Consider the following 13705-nt stretch of genomic DNA (forward strand, 5'->3'; position numbering starts at 1 on the left):
CTAAGAGAGTATATAACAGTTGTTTGTAATACCTAAAACTAATAATGTTGGATATAGTGTCATATATACCAAAGCGATCAGGGTGACGAATAGATTTTAAATCCGGGTGTTTGTCCGTCTGTGCAAGCTGTAACTTGATTAAAACTTGAGATATCTTAATGAAACTTGGTACACGTGTTACTTGGCACCATAAAATGGGCGAAATCGGCACATTGCCACGCCCACAAAATGGCGAAAACCGAAAACATATAAAGAGCAATAAGTAAGCTATAAATTAAGCTACTGAAGTAAAAGTTGGTATAAAGGATCGCACTATGATTTTTTTTGAGGAAGTGGACGTGGTCCCGCCCCCTACTAAGTTTTTTGTACATATCACGTAAACTGTTAAAGCTATATCAAGGAAACTTTCTAGAGTCGTTTCTTTTAGATACTACCTTATACAGTCCAAAAATGGAGGAAATCGGATTAGAACATCCCATACTCAGCTCCCATACAAAGGTTATGTTGAAAACTACAAAAACAGGAGAACCACCAGAAACCTTAAGTTTCATTATAAAGATGGTACAGAAGGGCTGCCCTCAAAATGCAGTCAAAATCGATGACAAAATTTTAAATGGGCGTAGTTCCTCCCACTTATTGGCCAAAAACCATATATCCGAAACTTCTTAGCTTCCCAATGATATGTTGTGAAAACCGGATCACAACCACGCCTACTTCCCATATACCAGAACTCTGAAGTCGATCTGAATCGTTTACTTTACAATATATAAAGTAAGTACTAGTGAAGATATCGGTGCAGAACTTTGCAAAAATACTGCATTTAACGAGTGGCATCGCCCTTCTAAAAGTCGTCGAAATCGGACCATAAGTTTTCAAGACCCTATAGATCGAACATTAGGACCTCGGTGCTTCTAACAAATTTTTTACCGAAAATATAGGTAGGTCTCTCAGATATTTTGAAAAAATTCAGAGGAAAGATTTTTCTTCTAATAATATGATTCCGTGCCAAAAATGAGTAAAATTGGATCATAACTTCCCCTATCTCCCATATACCTTATATTAGGGTTTTCAAACTTTCAATGGATTGTCTATACTAACATTATAAAGAGGAAATGTTTGTTTTTTTGTTTGTTTGTCTCGAATAGGCTCCGAAACTACTGAACCGATTTGAAAAATTCTTTCACCGTTGGAAAGCTATACTATCCCTGAGTGACATAGGCTATATTTAGTTTAAAAAAAAATAGGTTTCCTTACCAAAACTCTGATAATGTAAAAAAATACCAAAAAGCTTTCTTTAATCGCGAATGCTGCGAAAACGATTGAAGATATAACAAAGTGATGTACTACAATTTTGTAGAACTTATCATTATCTACAAAAAACGACATCATATCTCTAACTATTATAGTTTTGTCACAACAAGCGATTTTATATAAAAAAATTAATTAAAATACCACTACTTGAAAAGGTTCTTTATTTATACCTTAGTTTTAATCCTTATCGAAATAAATGATTTATTATTTAAGATCGCTTCAAACCCTTTATATAACTTTTTGAATTATTAGATTCTGACATTCCATTCAAAAGATATCACAAATTAAAAATTTTGAAAAGCCGCTCGGCGGTTAACTATGCGTTGTAGAGTTGTAGGCGTCACTCGGAAACGAGAACGGCCAAAACGATCTGGCTAATTTTAGTCTTGAAATATTCGTGGAAAGCCAGAAAAAGATTAGAAAGTGAGTAAATATGGAAAAATTGCGAGGAAGATAATAATAGGAGAATTTTATTCGTGTTGACAAGAAAAATGTAAAAACAGAAAACAAAAAAAAAATTTTTGAAGGTTATCATTATAGCTTTGTTAAAATATTTTTGTTATTGTTCAATTGTATAAGGTTGTGTCGATAGCCCAAAACAATTTGTAACAAATAAGGAAAGGCTAAGTTCGGGTCCAACCGAACATTTTATACTCTCGCAATTTATTGATGTAATTTTATTAAGGTAACACACAATTTTATCTATACATTCGACATAAAGTCCAAAGAAAATTATCATATATAGTATATGAGGGCTGTTGTGATTCCAGAACCAATTTCACTCATTTTCACCACCAAGATTAACGCGAATAGGGGCAACTTGTCACCTGTTACTAGGCAAACAAACGGCACATCCGGCCTTGAAATTACTCCTAAATTGCAAATGAACGAAACACCAGTCGGCGAAATCGCCAAAAATAGCGCTTTCACGAAGATTTTCCAAATATTCAAGAAGTCGCTGGAGGTACTGCACAGGACTTTAAAAGATCTTGATTGTCGATGAACGTTTTTGTGGAGCCAGGATTCTGTTAGCAGGTGATTTACGCCAGACTCTTCCAATTATTCCTGGATCAACTGTTACTAACGGACTAATCGCATGTCTAAAATCATTTAATTTGTGGCGACACATAAAGAATCGCCAATTAAAAACTAACATATGAGTGTTTTTGCAACAATATCAAATTGCGATTGTAGAATCAGTTGGCAGTTGACACCTCGATGGATTAATAGCATTTCCAACGGATTTCTGTCACTTCATTGACTCGAAAGTGAAGTTTTCCTGACATGAAACCTCAATATGATAACCACAAATGACTTATTGAATGACCTATATTGGTGGTAAAAAAACAAAGATATCGATGATCTTAATGCGACAATTTAGAATTTCGGTCCAAGAGAGTTGACACAGCTACAAATCAGGATGACGTAGTCAATTATCCCAAACTATTTAAAATTGCCTGTACTATCACCACTCACTTTGCAATTAAAAGTAATGTGAGTTGTCATCATGCTGCGTAACATAAATCAACCTCGAGTAATCAATATCGTCGCCGAAGCCAAGATTGAACCAACTTAATTTAATGTATACCTTAGCCACAAAAACGTGTGGCCGGGTCTGCTAGTATATCATATATATGCCAAATATATGAGTCAAATTGTTTGTGATATTAATAATTAAAAAATTAAATTGCGAGAGTATAAAATGTTAGGTGATACCCGAACATAGCTTTCCCTTATTGGTTTATAATGTATTTAGCCTTCCGCACAGTTCAGCCGTTGCCAAGCGAAAATCCTTTGAATTAAGTCTAATAAAAACCAAATTAAGAAACCGGAGCACACTCATTACATTTGGACGGCAAAATATTTTTTAAAATACTCTTAAGATCTCTTATATTAAGGAATTATATATGTTGAGGTGCAGGAAAATGGGAAAAATTTTGATTTTCTGTAGAGGTATGAAAACATATTTTTATTGACTTGGTATTCGTCTTGCGTAGTACAATGTCTAACTCTAAAATCAGCTCAAGAACTAAAAAAATACTAATAATTGCAAAGTTATGACATTTCACGCAAAACTCGTTTTGCTTTTTGCCCTGACAACGATTTCAGTTCATTGTTAATTCAATTGAAAGCATAAAATCAATCAAATTTCTCCATTGCAAAGAGAAAAGAGAAAAAAAAATGTTTTGCAAACGAATACGATTTTTTCAAAAGCGCTACTTTTTTCGTCTGATGAAATGTATTACAGAAACAATATAATTAAAAAACAAGTAAGGAAATGCTAAGTTCGGGTGCAACCGAACATTTTATACTCTCGCAATTTATTTAGAGATCTACCTATATTTTCGGTGAAAAATTACCACTGAGTTCTTCATGTTTGATGTCACAGCTCAAATACAGTATTTGTGTAAAGTTTTATTTCGCTATCTTTATCGGTTCCTTATGTATACATTATAAAATGAACGAATCAGAAGGCTTCAAAATTGAGTTATTTGGGAAGTAGGCGTAATTGTGAACCGATTTCGCTCATCAGGGTGTCAAGAAGGTATTATATACAGAATTTCATTGACATCGGTCGAATAGTTCTTGAGGTATGGTTTTTGACCAATAAGTGGGTGGCGACACGCCCATTTTCCATTTTGTAAAAAAATCTCAGTGCAGCTTTCTTCTGCCATTTCTTATGTAAAATTTGGTGTTTCTGACGTTTCTCGTTAGTGAGTTAACGCACTTTTAGTCATTTTCAACCTAACCTTTGTATGGGAGGTGGGCGTGGTTATAATCCGATTTTCTCCATTATTGGCCTGTATAAGGTAGTACCTAAAGTAAATGACTCCAGAAAGTCTCCTTGATATAGCTTTAGTAGTTTGCGAGGTATGTACAAAAAACTTAGTAGGGGCGGGGCCACGCCCACTTCCTCAAAAAAATTACATCCCCATATGCCCCTTCCTAGTGCGATCCTTCATTTCAAATTTTATTTCAATAGCTTTATTTATAGCTTAGTTATGGCACTTTAAGCGTTTTCGGTTTTCGTCATTTTGTGGGAGTGGCAGTGGTCTGACTACGCCCATTTTCGAGCTTAACCTTCTTATGGTGCCAAGGAACACGTGTTCCAAGTTTCATTAAGATATTTCAATTTTTACTCAAGTTACAGCTTGCACGGACGGACAGACAGACATCCGGATTTGAACTTTACTCGTCACCCTGATCACTATATACCAAAGTATAACATGTCCTGCTGCTAAAAGTGGATGAAATTGGATCAATACTACTTCTAGCCGCTTATACTTAATATAAAGCTTTTCACACTCTCACTTGGCTTTGTAAACAGATGCCGTTTGATTTTTATACTCTCGCAACAAAAGTTGCTAAGAGAGTATTATAGTTTTGTTCACATAACGGTTGCTTGTAAGTCATTAAACTAAACGAGTTAGATATAGAGTTATATACATATATCAAAATGATCAGGTTGACGAGTCAAAATCCCAATGTCTGTCTGTCCGTCCGTCCGTCCGTGCAAGCGATAACTTGAGTAAAAATTGAAATATCTTAATGAAACTTGGAACAAATATTCCTTGGGACCGTGAGAGGGTTGCTTTCGAAAATGGGCAAAACCGGACCATTGCCACGCCCACAAAATGGCGAAAACCAAAAACACATAAAGTGTCATAACTAAGCCATAAATAAAGTTATAAAAGTAAAATTTGGAATGAAGGATCGCACTAGGAGTGGGCATATTTGGATTTAATTTTTTTGGGGAAGTGGGCGTGGTCCCGCCCCCAAATCGGTTATTTGTATATATCTCGCAAACCAATAAAGCTATATAAACCAAACTTTCTGCAGTCGGTTCTCTTACGTACCCCACCACACACCATGAAATTAGTTGAAATCGGATAATTACCACGCCCACCTCCCATACAAAGGTTAGGTTGAAAATTACTAAAACTGGGTTATCTCACTAACGAAAAATGTCAGAAATACTAAATTTTACAGAAGAAATTGCAGAAGGACGCTGCACTCAGATTTTTTTACAAAATGGAAAATGGGGGTGGCATCAAAAACCATATCTCAGGAACTACTACCGATTCGAATGAAATTCGGTATATAATATTTTCTTGACACCCTGATGACACGTGTGGAAAATGGATGAAATCGGTTCACAACCACGACAACTTCCCATATAACTCAATTTTGAAGTACATCTTATTCCTTCACTTTATAATGTATACATAAGGAACCAATGAAGATAGCGAAATAAAACATTACACAAATACTGTATATGATCTGTGGCATCACTTGTGAAAAAATTGTCGAAATCGGACTATAACTTTTCGAAGCCCCGAATATCGAATATTAAGAATTCAGTGCCCTATGGTAATGTTTCACCGAAAATTTCGGTAAATCAAAATATATATATATCTAAAAATAAAATATTTTTCTTCTAATAATGTAACTTACCCTAGCTCTCATATACCTAATTGTAGGATTTTCAAATTGGATCAAATTGTGTGTTTTCTTAATAAAAATATATAAATAAATTGCAAGGGTATAAAATGTTCGGTTGCACCCGAATTTAGCCTTTCCTTACTTGTTTGTATTAACATGTCTCATTTATATGTATGTATATGTATATGTATGTATGTATGTTGTGCTGATTATTTACCCTTATTTACGCACACTGCTCTAAGAATTTCAAGCACCTTTTCTAGACAATTTCCAAACTTTCAACTTAACTGCGACAACTAATGCCTTTTTAATCACGGTGTTACAAAGTATTGAACTTTCCGAGTTATTTATAGGCATATTTCTCATTACACTGTCCAACAAATGAAGACTTTTTGAATGGAACAGAATAGCAACCCTATAATTCTGAAAGGGTATGTTGAGTAGATCATTTTTGTAGAACAAACTTATGATCCAGCACGTCTGAGTTTTTTTTTACAGTGGTTTCTTTATGGGTCAATTTGACCCTTTTTTCGAGAAAATCAAAAAATATCCTTTAAAAAAGGACATTTATTACGCACCTTCAAAGCAGAACAAAGATATTCCTTACAATTGAAGAACCATATTTTCTTTTCTTTGGAATACAATTTTTATGTGAAACTTGGATACCCAAAACTTTATGTACTACTTGCGAAAGTGGTATTTTGGCCTGGTACTAAGGCGCAGCCATTTTCTGCGCCTATTTTATGGATTGAACCTGAAAATCACAAATCAGATACATGCTATTTCTGCGTAAATTACAAATTTGGTAGAAGCCAAAGGCACTACGCGATAATGACATACGAAGCAACAAATACTGTCATTTTACCAGAAGTGCGCTGTGAAGGTAATCTTTTAATAACGGAATGGAACCATTATTTTTTACACTTTCGTTATTGTTCGATTTCTGCTTCTGATCAACATCAAAATTATAACAAGTTGTTGATAATAATATTGTGTTCACTTCTCGATGAAATGGCAATCCTACAAATCTTAAGATCCCGAGTAGGACTGAACTTTTCAGATGAAATGCTCTCTATTTTTGTTAGATAACACCTATGGAATCCTAACGGAATCAAAATTGCGCTTGATTGGCTGTTACAGTATCAAGATCATAAACAGTATTTTCTCTTATGGTGTCTATCGCAAAACTGTCGGAGAAGAACGAGATCTAACGTCATATAAAATGAATCGATTGCTTTTACTGCGCGAGATACGGATTATTAAAGCCATATATTGGAAAATAATTGATTTCTTGGAGTAATGAACTTTTTATTTCACATAATCACAACAGAAAATAAACTCAAACTTAAGTTAAATAGTTGGCAACTACTTCATTTGACTACTGAGACAATGTGGGAGCTTAAAAGACTCTTATATAGTTTCTATACAATTGTATTAAAGTTCATTTGTGCATATGTACATATGTACTTCCACATAAGTTTTCATTTGATTTACATTTTTTGGTTTTATAGATGATTTGCAAGTAAATTTTATTTGAGTAATGTTTATAAACAATTTTATAAACAAAGCATTTGTTTTTGAATGAACTTCTCACATAGTACATGTGCATGTGCAATATGTACAAATACAATATGTACATATGTACATACATATATATATATATATATAAATAATTATAAAAACATTGTAAATGTTCTGGCGACAGAAATTTATGATTTTTATTGACATTTCCACTCGACCGGATATCCGGAAATTTATGCATGATTTCGAAATTCGCACTGAATTTTATTACATAAATTTGAGTTGTATCAGCGTCACATTTCAATCAAACTTAACATATTTACTAATTTATTTATCAAAGAAACGTAGATTGGACAATAACCATTTAAAAGCGCTACAAGTAGGGAACCTCTAACGATTTTCCTCGGGCCTTGATAAATCGCTAGTAGTTGAACAGTTCTTGTCAAAATCACGAGGGGAGTAGTCATCTCTAAATTAACCGCATGAAAATAGAGGATTAAACTAGGTCTAAGCTTAATTTTTATAACTTCGTTGAGTTACTCAATTTTTATTGGTTGACGTAATAAGTATTTAATTAGGCTATGAAACAAGTTTTTAATAACATTTAAACGTATTCTCAATAGTTTATCATGCTCAAACATCACTTTGTTTACTCTCTTAAATAAATGAAAACGCGAAATACTGCTAGATGGTAATAGATCTATATATTAGACTTAATATATGTATACCTAAAAGCTATATATGCTGGAATAATATTTTAGACCCTCTCTCGTCCGATACCATACCGTTATTCATTATACATTATAATTTATAATTACGAGTGTAACTACAGTGGAACTTGCATAACTCGAACTTCTATAAGTCGAAGCTCTCCGTAACTTGAACTCCTAAATTGGCAATAGAAGACAAATTTCATACAAATTTCCTTCCACAAATCGAACTTTTCGACCAGGGCATAATACAAAAAAATTAAATTTTATTATCGACGCACAATTTTAAAAGAGTCCCTAAAAAATATAATATTACACTTATGGATTGCATAAATCATGTAACAAAGGCATGGGATACAGACGTTAAGAGCCAAACAATAACAAACTTCAACCAACAAAATTACATAACGCATGTTTTAACGTATGAACATAAAACTATGCGAAGTAAATAAATAAAACTGTGTATAAATCTATATTTTACAGCTTTTTGAAAAATTGTATGTTTTAATGAAAACTTCTATAACTTGAAATCTCTCTTACTCGAAGTTTTTTTGTGGATTATGGTGATTCGAGTTAGAGAAGTTCCACTGTATATGATATTTGGTTCGATCCGAACTTAATATGCATTTAAATGAGAGATAAGCTTTATGCAATCGCTTTTATTATTGTTATTTCAGTTGGATATCGAATTTTATTGCTATTAATACCATTATAATTTGATACTAATACATGCATATTGACTTAAGCAGTACATGATTTAGTATAAATACAGATTTTTAATTTTCCAACACAGAAAAACTATTTGTTTTTCTTAATATTCTAAAGGAAATAGAAATGTTTTTAAAACAAAAACCACATTCCATGGTAAATTAATTTAATTTCACATTTATATGTGTTTTCATGCGCAAACTTTGATTTCATATAATATTGAACTAACAATCTTGATTTGTAGTTTTTGCTCTTAGCTACATTATTTGCGACAATAAATGGTGAATTTTATTTAGAAATTATTTAATTTATTTGTAATAATAGATTTTTATAAAGTTTACACTTGACAGCTTTGGATAACAATTAATTGAACAAGTAAGGAAGGGCTAAGTTCGGGTGCAACCGAACATTTTATACTCTCGCAATTTACTGAAGAAATTTTATTAAGATAACACACCTATTTACCCACATATAAATTCGGTATAAAGTTTAATAGAATATCGTCCTATATAGTGTATGAGGGCTGAGGTAATTCCTGAACCGATTTCATTCATTTTCACCAGCTAGGTACACTATATCCAAAACTATACACTCACTTAATTTCGCAAAGATATAGTATCTCACATATTAACCAAAACATATATGTAGATTAAAGCCACCGTATTTTTGAAAAACCTATAATTAGGTATATGGGAGATTTTAATAATTTTTGGAACAGAGACACACTATTAGAACAAAACAATTTCCTATGAAAAACATTAAATTATCTAAGAGATTTACCCATATTTTCGGTAAAAATTTACCCTTGGGCGCTGAGTTCAACATGTCTGATCTCTGGGGTCTTGAACAGTTATAGTCCGTTTTCGACAATTTTTTCTCAAGTGAAGCCAGAGATGATAGGCACTATTTGTGTAAAGTTTTATTCCGCTATCTTCATTGGTTCCTTATGTATACATTATAAAGTGAAGGGATCAGATGGAATTCAAAATTGAGTTATATGGGAAGTTGCCGGGGTTATGAACCGAAATCGATTTCACATATGTCATCAGGGTGTCAAGAAGGTATTATGTACCGAGTTTAATTAAAATCTGTCGAGTAGTTCCTGAGATATGGTTTTTGACCCATAAGTGGGCGATGCCACGCCCATTTTTCATTTTGTAAAAAAATATAAGTGCAGCTTCCTTCTACTATTTCTTCTGTAAAATTTAGTGTTTCTGAGGTTTCTCGTTAGTGAGTTAACCTACTTTTAGTCATTTTCAACCTAATCTTTGTATGGGAGGTGGGCGTGGTTATTATTCGATTTCTTTCATTTTTGGACTGTATAAGGAAACGGTTAAAAGAAACGACTGCAGAAAGTTTGGTTTATATAGCTTTTTTGGTTTGCGAGTTATATACAAAAAACCTATTTGAGGGCGGGGTCACGCCCACTTTTCCAAAAAAATTACATCCAAATGTGCCCCTCCCTAATACGATCCTATGTTTCAAATTTTATTTTCATAACTTTATTTATGGCTTAGTTATGAGACTTTATAGGTTTTTGGTTTTCCCCATTTTGTGGGCGTGGCAATGGTCCGATTTTGCCCATTTTCGAAAGATATCTCAATTTTTACTCAAGTTATCCGTTGCACGGACGGAGGGAAGGACAGACAAACATCCGGATTTCAACTCGTCTCGTCATCCTGATCATTTTGATATATATAAACCTATATCTAACTCGTTTAGTTTTATGACTTACATACAACTGTTATGTGAACAAAACTATAATACTCTCTTAGCAACTTTAGTTGCGAGAGTATAAAAAACACATTGCACACAAACTCAAGATATACTTATATATACAGTCTGTCAAGATAGTGTTTTGACAAGAGAAATTTATTGTTTTCGCAGTTTCTTTGCAAGTAAATGCCATATTCTGATACGAATTTTTTTAAGTTTGTTATATGTATATAGTTATATTGAATATTTAAAACGATATGCAAAAAGAAATAGATAAAATTCAACAAAAATAGTACAGTTTAAACACCAAAATTCAAAAACATTAAATATTTAATGTGCCAAAAAAGCGTTTTGACATTGCACTTAAACAAAAGAAAAAGTGGTACAAGAAACAAAAACTTCAAATTAATATTTTTTGTGGCTTCCCTTTGCAGCATACACAGCCTGTAGTCGAGTTTTCAAAGTAAAATAGATTTTATACGTCGTAGTTGCTGGGTATTTTGGGCCCCTCTTTCGATATTTTGGTTTCAGCTCTGCTCAATGTTTCGGACTCCGTTTAGATACCTTTTTGTTTAAATAAACTCTCAAATTTTCGATCGGGTTCATGTTTGGACTCTGGGCTAGAGTTCCCATAACTTTCCCACCATTATAGAGCATCCACAACTTCATATAATGAGCCTTATGTTTTGGGTAATTATCGTAGTAAAATTTAAATTTCGACTTGTTGTCTTCAATAAAACCAAACTTTTGAGCACTGCTTAACAAATAGGGTTTTAAAATGCTTAAGCATTGAGCTGCATCCATGGTATCGTCGATGAAATTCAAATAGCGAACCCCTTTACGTGAAATACAACCCCATACCATGACAGACAGTTTACCACACTTAACAGTTGGAGTAACGTTTCGATTTTCCAACGCTTTAAAAGGCTTCCTCCACACTTTATTTGGTCCTTCATAATAGTAGAACTTCACTTTAATATCTTCAGAAAATATGACATCATTCCGAAAGGTAATTGGCTTTTTACTTGCAACTCGTGATGTAAACCCATTCCGTTTAAGAAGTTGTTATGTATTTTTCTTAAAAATATACGCTCCGCCCGATCAGATATTTTATGCGGCCGGCCACTCGAAGGGTTTGCTTCCAGCAAGCCTTCCTTGTTTGCACAGTTTAAAATATACAGTATGTCAAGAATGAGTTTACACATTGCAAAAAATCTCACTTTTTGACTTTCTGCAGCAAAAAATATTGTTTTTTTAGTTAATTTTAATTTATCTTTAATCAATGACTTTTACATATACAGTGATCCCCGCTTAAGTGAACGGGATTCATTTAAGTGCCTTTCCCGCTTAAGTGTCTTGCATGTTAAGAAGGCGCACCTAAGCCGGGATTACTGTAGTATTTAGAAGGAGTTAAGCAAACAAAAAGTGCAGCACAATGCAAAAACAAATCAAGAACAATGAAAAACATGTTTCTTCAATTTTATTAGTATCAAAAAACTCTTTTGACAATTCGTTTTTTTATTTCTCAGACCCCGATTAACTACGCTTTTAATCAGTTCCAAATTTGTAGGTGACGCAAGACAGCAAAGCGAGTTATAAACTCCCATAAACAGCGGATTGGCAATAATATTTCCATTTTGGTAAAATAAAATTGGATAGAAAGCAAATTTTGCAGTTGTTAGCCGTACAATTAGTACAAAATCACTGATTACTAAAGAAATATATGTACATAAATACGTTATTATTAGAACTTCCATTTTAGAAAAAATTTGCTATTTCATTGCATGCATATGTTTTTATACTCTCGCAACAAATGTTGCTAAAGAGAGTATTATAGTTTTGTTCACATAACGGTTGTTTGTAACACCCAAAACTAAACGAGTTAGATATAGAGTCATATATACCAAAGTGATCAGGGTGACGAGTGGAGTTCAAATCCGAATGTCCGTCCGTCCGTCCGTCTGTGCAAGCTGTAACTTGACTAAAAATTAAGATATCTTGATGAAACTTGGCACACTTATTTCCTGGTACCATAGGAAGGAAAATTAGCAAAATCGGACCACTGCCACGCCCACAAAATGGCGAAAACCGAAAACACATATCTGGATGTAATTTTTTTGGGGAAGTGGGCGTGGCCACGCCCCCTACTAAGTTTTTTGTACATATCTCGCAAACCAATAGTGCTATATAAACCAAACTTTCTAGAGTCGTTTTTTTTAGCCACTTCCTAATACAGTCCAAAACTGAAAGAAATCGGATCATAACCACGCCCACCTCCCATACAAAAGTTAGGTTGAAAATTATTAAAAGTGGGTTAACTCTCTAACGAAAAACGTCAGAAACAGTAAATTTCGCATAAGCAATGGCAGGTGAAAGCTGCACTCAGTTTTTTTTACAAAATGGAAAATGGGCCCATTTATGGGTCAAAAACCATATCTCAGGAACTACTCGACCGATTTCAATGAAACTTGGTTTGTAATAGTTTCCTTACATCCCAATGATATGTTGTGAAAATAGGCCAAATCGCTTCACAACCACGCCTACTTCCTATATACCAGATCTTTGAAGACTTTCTGAATCGTTTACTTTACAATATATAAAGTAAATACTAATGAAGATATCGGTGCAGAACTTTGCACAAATACTATGTTAATAGTGTGGCAGCCACATTCTAAAAATCTCCGAAATCGGACCATAGGTTTTTAAGGCCCCATATATCGAACACGAGGACCTCGGTGCTTCTAACCTAATATTATGGTTTCCAACTTTCAATGGACTTTATACAATATATATGACGAATATGTAGGCCAAATTGTGTATTATATAAAATAAATAAAGTTAAATAAATAAATTGCGAGAGTATAAAATGTTCAGTTACACCTGAACTTAGCCCTTCCTTACTTGTTTTTTGTTTACATTTAATTGAAAAACAGCTGTCAGTATTGCATATTTTCATTCACAATAGGTTAAAAGCGGCCATGTTTAACAATGTTGCCAACGAAAATGCCGAACTCCCACTAACTCTCTAATATTTTGAGAATTCTGAGATAACTCTAGAATTAACCCCGATTAAAGCAGTTAATCCGAATTAACGCCGCCGTCTGTCAGGGGTATTACACTATGGATAGTACTTTACCATTACCTATTCTTCGTAAAGATATTAAAAATGAATTTGTGAATTAGTTGGCGATTAATTTGTGCTTTTGTCATATCTAAAATACCCAGTATTGTCTTTTTAAAATGCCGGGCAAAGGGTTATAGTTTGAAGATATAAGGTAAAAACGTTGGGGAAGTAT

At 33.5% G+C, this 13705-nt stretch overlaps 1 protein-coding gene across 3 annotated transcripts in view; it reads right to left on the minus strand.

Moving 5' to 3' along the window:
• LOC105215239 (tyrosine-protein kinase receptor torso) overlaps positions 1 to 13705 on the minus strand; it is a 128687-nt gene that overhangs the window by 61493 nt on the left and 53489 nt on the right. The window lies entirely within an intron of this gene.

Source organism: Zeugodacus cucurbitae, chromosome 6 (genome assembly GCF_028554725.1).
Source record: "Zeugodacus cucurbitae isolate PBARC_wt_2022May chromosome 6, idZeuCucr1.2, whole genome shotgun sequence".
Taxonomy (NCBI): Eukaryota; Metazoa; Arthropoda; class Insecta; order Diptera; family Tephritidae; genus Zeugodacus; species Zeugodacus cucurbitae.